Source organism: Argentina anserina, chromosome 6 (genome assembly GCF_933775445.1).
Source record: "Argentina anserina chromosome 6, drPotAnse1.1, whole genome shotgun sequence".
Classification (NCBI taxonomy): Eukaryota; Viridiplantae; Streptophyta; class Magnoliopsida; order Rosales; family Rosaceae; genus Argentina; species Argentina anserina.
The window spans coordinates 34,400,438-34,407,451 of NC_065877.1; the positions used below are offsets into that span (position 1 = coordinate 34,400,438).

Genomic DNA, 7,014 nt, shown 5'->3' on the forward strand with positions numbered 1-7,014 from the left:
AAAGAAGCAGTGCCTCTTCCTTGAATGATGGATTTCGAGCCAATCATTGTAGTCATCGAAGAAGTCGAAAACACTAGATCCGTGAACAACTGCATGTGCCGTAGGACAGTGTGGGTGGTTCCGCAATCAGCTAGACATTCGATTTCACCGCGGGACATCTACAAAATGACAATTAAGAGAGTCAGCGACACGGGAACAATTCTATACAATACGCCGTAGGATATTGTAAGAAAGGGAATCGGAACAAAGCGCGATTCCATCGAATGTATCACATGGCAATAGTACTACATTCTTCAACTAAAGAGTTGGAAATCATGGTATTGAAGCAGTGAAATACCAAACAGTAAACGAGGGTGGTAGAAACCATCCAATAATGGTGTGGAAACACACACAAAGAGTACCGGTGAGTGCATATAACGGACTTGGAGAAAACCAGAAAAACAAACCGGAAAACCATGTCAAAAGAACTCTAAACCGGGTGAATTTTGGACGAGGAAAACGTGGCAGCAGGGGCTGCTGCAATATGCCGGAAGAATCACGAGAAAACGACGAAAAATCGTCGAAAAACTCGGTGGAAAACCGCCGACACCTATTGCCGGAAAAACTGGCCGGTGGCTGTCGAAACTGGCCGGTATGGAGGCCGGGACTTCAGGTCCGACAGGGGACGCCGGCAGGGACCGAGTGGCGGTGCCGGAAACGCCGGGAAATGGCCGGAAGACGGCGAATACGCCGGCAAAACGTGCCGGAAACGCCGGAATAGTAACCGGGGCCGGCCAAGGCAAAACGACGTCGTTTTCGACATTCCGAGGTTCGTTTTCCGAATTTTAAGTTCCAAATTCACAATGTAGTGCTATTGGGGTCCCATGTAACCCAAAAGCGTCCAATTTAAGAACCACGTGAGTTGCACACGTTGATCATCATGCTAAGTGTCGGATAAATAAAATTCTCAAAGAGATCGTCTTGTAAGCAAGAAGTGAGAAATTTTATTGAATGCCAATCTTTAATACATCACACATAAACTTCTAATTCCAAAATCAAAAGACTATTGCAAAATCAATGAAAATAACAATGGCAGTTGGCCATAACGATACTTGAATCATAAAGCTAAAGAAGCTAAAACGACTAATCAAAGTCGGGAGTATCCATGGTAGCAACCGGAGGCCTAGCTTTAGAAGCAAGGGGCTCGGGTTTCATGGAGATATGGTGAGTCTCGATCTCATGGTCCTCATCCACATGGTTCGATTCGGGTTGTAGAAACTTCTTATAGGCGGAGTAAGCCTTGATCATCTCTTTGCTAGCGCGACAATCGCGATTAAAGTGCTTAAAGGAGCCACATTTGAAGCATGGAGACTTGCCATTACCGGAAGTGGAGGCATTAGGAGGTGCACGGCCTCCTTGGAGTGTGGGACGGGGACGGCCTCCCCCTGAGGGTGCGGCGCCGCCACCATCACGGGTCCATGTATTGGACCGAGGCCGAGATCGGCCTTGTTGCCTCCTACCACGAGAGTTGTTATTTTGGTGCTGATATGGAGCGTTCCTTGATTGATTCTTTTGCTTAGGAGCTTTCCCATAGTTAGCCTGTGGCGTAGAAATTCTTTTAGTGCCAACAGGTCTATTGTTGTTGTTGAGGAGAATCTCAGAATGTCTCTCCTTCTTAGCTAAGAGTGCCATTAAGTCGGCAAAAGACCGGATCTTCCCTTCCTCTACATGAGTGCGATACGTATGAGCTTGAACCTCATAGTTGATTGGAAACGTGTCCAATGTCTTATTGAGAAGATCTAGGTCGGTCTTAATGACACCAACGGTGTCAAGATCGGATTGCAAGCATAGCATATCCTGATTGAACTCATCCACTCTTTTATAGTCCAATAGACGGATGTTATCCCATCTAATGGTCAATTCAGGAAGAAGCTTATCATGAACGTTGTTGTACCGCAAGCGTAGTTTGTCCCATAATTCTTTAGGATCTTTTACGTTCAAGTATTGCCTCTTGAGAGTTGCATGGATGTGACGTCTCATAAAGATGAGAGTCTGAGTCTTAGCCATAGGTGGGAAATCAGCAGGAGGGTCGGCAAACATGCCTTCAATCCCTCGGCTCTCAAACGCGAGTTCCATGTCGGAAACCCAGCGGTGGTATTCCTTCCCTTCTAGATCAAGAAGGCCAAATTCCGGTCGAGATGGCGATGACATCTACAAAACGAATACGGAATCGATTAGATTCAAGTATAATAGGAATTAGAAGGGGTGACGTATATGGTCACATGAAAAATCGATGCAAGCGGCGATACTCATGATCGCACCCAAAACAGCGGTGCACTCAGGCGACCACACGAAAATCGATTAACTTCCCTTTCAAAACAATCGTGACTCCCCCAGGACCGTCACACAGAAAACATCGACCAAGAGGGGAAACCCATCCCTCTATAGTCTCATCGGCGTTATAAGAAAGGCCGGAATTAAGACAAGAAGAAGGCTAATAGCGCCCGATATAATATATCTATACGTTCAAAAGCGGGAACGTTTATAAAAATTTACCTTGGGAGGTTTGTAGTATACGGGAGTAGCTTCTCTTGAGCGAAGTCCTTGCTTGTGACTTTCACGTCTCTTGCGTGAATATGCGGGAGGAGCAATTTTGAATGCTTTGAGACGAGCAGCAGGTGCGGCGAGCGGCGAGCAGCGAGCAGCGAGCGGCGAATGCGGCGAACGGCGAGCGGCGAGCGGCGAATGCGGCGAGCGGCGAATGCGGAGGAAGCTTTGCGGGGCTACGGGGCTGCAGGGCTGCGGGGCTGCAGGGCTGCAGGGCTGCGGGGCTGCGAGGGCAGGGGCTGCGGGGCTGCGAGGCTGCAGGGCTGCAAGGGCAGGGGCTGCGAGGCTGCAGGGCTGCAAGGGCAGGGGCTGCGAGGGCAGGGGCTGCGAGGGCAGGAGGTTGCGGCGGCAGCAGGGGGTTGCGGCGACAGCAGGCAGGGGCTGCGGCGGCGGCAGGAAGCTTGCGGCGGCGGAGGAAAGGAAGAAAAATTTCGGAAGGCTCTAAAAGATTCAGGGTTTTTAGGGCTTCGTGCTGATAACGTGTTTGAGGATGAATTACTTGTATATTATTGAATGATATGGGGGCCTATATATAGGCATTTACAACACCACAATCCCGTAGGATTCGGAGTCCTAATCTACTACGGAGATGCTAATCTATCTCCTAACAGGAAACCTATTAGGCTAAGACACACACAAGGGTAGAATAGTAATTCTCCCGGAACACCAATAAGCTTCTCGGTTCTTTTTAATGACATGTTGTAAGAGTCTTGCAGTAGTTTTTAACCCCTTAAGATCATCAATTATTTGGGTTAACTTCCCAAGATGCGTGCAGTGTAATAAAAACATGTATGCCCATTTTTAAATGGAATCAGTCAATAGCTCTTGAAGTACGGAACACTTCATATCAATAAATTTATAAGTACAAGATATCATACCTCGGATTAATAGGGCGGCAATTGCACTTTGAGGTGTTTACCTCACACACCAACACACATCAACTGAGACACGACAACACATGAGAAACCCAAACGCCAAGTAAATTAAGAGCAAAACGGGGAGTTCAGAAAATACACTGGAAGACCAAAGAGCAAAAAACCGAGACAGATAGGACCAAACAGTAAAACGAAGGCAAAAAAAAAAAACTTTCAATGAACAATACCATGCCAAAAAAAGCTTTCAAGATACAAATAGACAAATTCACCATTTTAGTGGGATTGAAGATCAAAGGAATCGTATAACACACTAATCTCTTTCTCTACTACATGTGTATAGTTGATTTATTTGTTTACCAAATTGTCATCTGAACAATGTTCTTGTTGAACATATTCATCTCTCTTGTCCTCGGTGACATCATTAATACTCATAAATCTCGGTTGGTTTGTGGAAAATAGGAGCCGAGCCCACATTCGATCTGTTATCATAACCTGGTGCTGCTTATCGGTGATTCTTTGCGAAATTGAACAACCTAGATCACTTAGTAACTGACTAATTATACAATCATGAAAAATAAAAGTTGATATTAGGCATGTGGCAGTACTCAATACTCACATGAAAGGGTATATAACATTCTCTTCCATTGACAAGACCTGCTACGAATCCTAAGTAGCCTGTCATTTCTCCATGGACAACACTTTGAGCAAGGAGTGTGGAGTACATGTTATCATAACCGTTGCTTGGAATAGCTCGGATCATATATGTAGGATATGTAAACAATTAAGCACAACGGTTGATTAGTTGTTCCAGGCCTTCCTACCTCTTCGCAATAATTAATATAGAGAAAGTTGTGAACTAACCTATATATTTGAGATTTATCGCCATTTTACTTTTATTCACGAAGTGATCCTGGGAATGACCAAAAGTAGTATTAGTGGAACTGAGTTCACTAACTTATAATGGATAAGAGTTGGCAACTGATAGCAGATTCATGACCTTGATCTTCTGGGAAATCCATAGGCCAACATCTTCAAGGAGTTTGTTTCCTAAGGCATCCTGTTTGCCCATAGAGTTGACGCTCTCGGATAGAAGATCTTGCCCAGCACCTTTAGCAATAACAATAACCATATGCCCATTTTCCTTGAGCAATTTCTCTATGTATTTAAACAGTCCACCAAGACCCTTGAGATAAAAGGGCGAATCTAGAATCAAGCAACAGTCTACATCTCATCTTGCAAGCGTTGCATACATAGCAATAAACTATGCATCACAGCTTCCAAATTAAATTGTACAAAAAGGATTTTGCAGTCTGCAAAGTACATCACATGGAAATATTTCATAACAAAACATGCAGTTTTAACACAATAACATTTAATCAAGGATTTTGAAAATGCATGATGTCATGATTAAGCGGGAACTTACCACTATACCGGCCCATCACCTTCATAACACCAATACTATTCTCAATGCTTTCAGATTCAACATATGCTGCATGAATTGCACGTTGAGCCTCCTCAACAGCAGAGTCAAAACCAAAAGGTCTTGCCGATAACCTGTATCAATATGAGACAACATTTAACAAAGGTTGTATTCATTTGCAACTAAGCAATAAAAGAATCAACAACATGTAGCTAGGCTAGGATAACCCAAGAAATGTACCGGAATGTTAATATTAATGGTTTTGGGGATTCCAACAACTACAACTTTGAGACCACGTCCTTTGATTTCCTGCTGATCAACAACCATAAGGTTTAGAATGTTATAGAAATAATCTACAGAAGCAAATGGCATCTGCCTCTTTGTGGTTTAAAGATGCCAACTTGGCCATGAGAATAGAAATCTCGGGATCCGAAGATAATATGAGATATCTAGGAAATGTGTACAGTAATTCTCATGATATTGAGAGTGGAATTCTAATAAAGTTATGCTACCTCAAATATTACAGATGCTCCATTCGGGGTTCCATCTCCTCCAATGATGTACACCTATAAATACTTCTTCTCAACATACTTGGTTTTGTCTGGACTACTACCCAAATTCAGCCCCAATCCTCCAACCTCCTACCCTCCTAAACACCCACCAAGTCCTAATTGCATTGTTCGTGACGTGGAAACCTGGAAATCAATGTATTTACAGAAGCCAAGTTTGGGTGGGGCATTTCATCGACCACCTAGAGTGCATGGTCAATTAGGTTGAGCTTCATGTAGTAGCCAATGAGAGCAGTGGCGGAGTAGACATTAGCGAAGAACCCGGTTTCACCAAAACTTCACACACAACCTGAAATAGGAGATTTTTTTTAGAAATGAGAACCGAAACTCAAACACACAGAAGCATATATATTCAACATATCAGATCAAATGACAACATACATTAGGTTTATAAATAACAATTCAGAAACAGAATTAATCCCAAAATACTAATTACCCACCTAAATTCAATACAATGGTTACAAATATATTCAATACAATGGTTACAAACACACAGAAGCATATATATTCAACATATCAGATCAAATGACAACATACATTAGGTTTATAAATAACAATTCAGAAACAGAATTAATCCCAAAATACTAATTACCCACCTAAATTCAATACAATGGTTACAAATAGAGGTGGCAAACCGGCCAAAACCGTGCTCATATCGGCCCATTTATTTATCGTGTCGGGCTCGGGCCATATGCTTAAATATTAAGCCCAGCCCATGTTGGGCCAAGAAGCGGGCTGCCCCGGCCCATTAACATTATATGACACAATTAAAATAAAAAATATTATGTACTTTGAATATTTATTTTATATAACTATTTAGAGTAGTAAAATAAATAAAATACCACAACACATTTCATAATCTTATTTTTAAAACATTACGTATCTCAAAATAATTACGTTTTATTCACTATTTTGATAATATTTGTGAAATATTGTAGTTAATATAATGAAATAATCAATAGATTTTAATTTAAAAAGTATAATATTCAAGTTTAATAATGATAATTGTTTAAATATTGATATAAATAATATAAAATTATGTGTTTAACGGGCTGACCCATGAATTTATCGTGTTCGGATCGTGCCGGGCTAAAAACGAGCTCGGGCCGTGCCGGGTCCATGAGCAAAATATCTCGGCCCGGCCCGACCCATTACAATAACGGGCTCGGACCGTGTCGGACCAATTTTTAACGTGCCGGACTCGGGCTTTTAGGCCCATTTGCCACCTCTAGTTACAAACATAGACCACACCTCAACATGGATCTTACAAAACAAACCATTAAAATAGTTATGGAAAAAACAACAACAAAACAAAATATATACAGAAATACTACCCACACTTACAACACAAACTACTTAACAATTGATTATGAATTAACACCCCACTCAAACTTGATAGCTTAAATTATCAACAATTTCCACCTCCAATTATCAAGAACTTATCGAACAAATGACCAATAACAAAACACACATATCACAAAAATAAAACAAACCATAAACGATGCATAAACCAATCACTAAAACATGCAAATTCCAATCCAAAATTTACCAAACACAGGATCAA

The 7,014-nt window shown here is 42.0% G+C and overlaps 1 pseudogene; it reads right to left on the reverse strand.

Moving 5' to 3' along the window:
* Nucleotides 1–4,644: 4,644 nt before the first annotated feature.
* Nucleotides 4,645–5,620, reverse strand: LOC126797385 (ATP-dependent 6-phosphofructokinase 3-like; annotated as a pseudogene).
* Nucleotides 5,621–7,014: the final 1,394 nt, after the last annotated feature.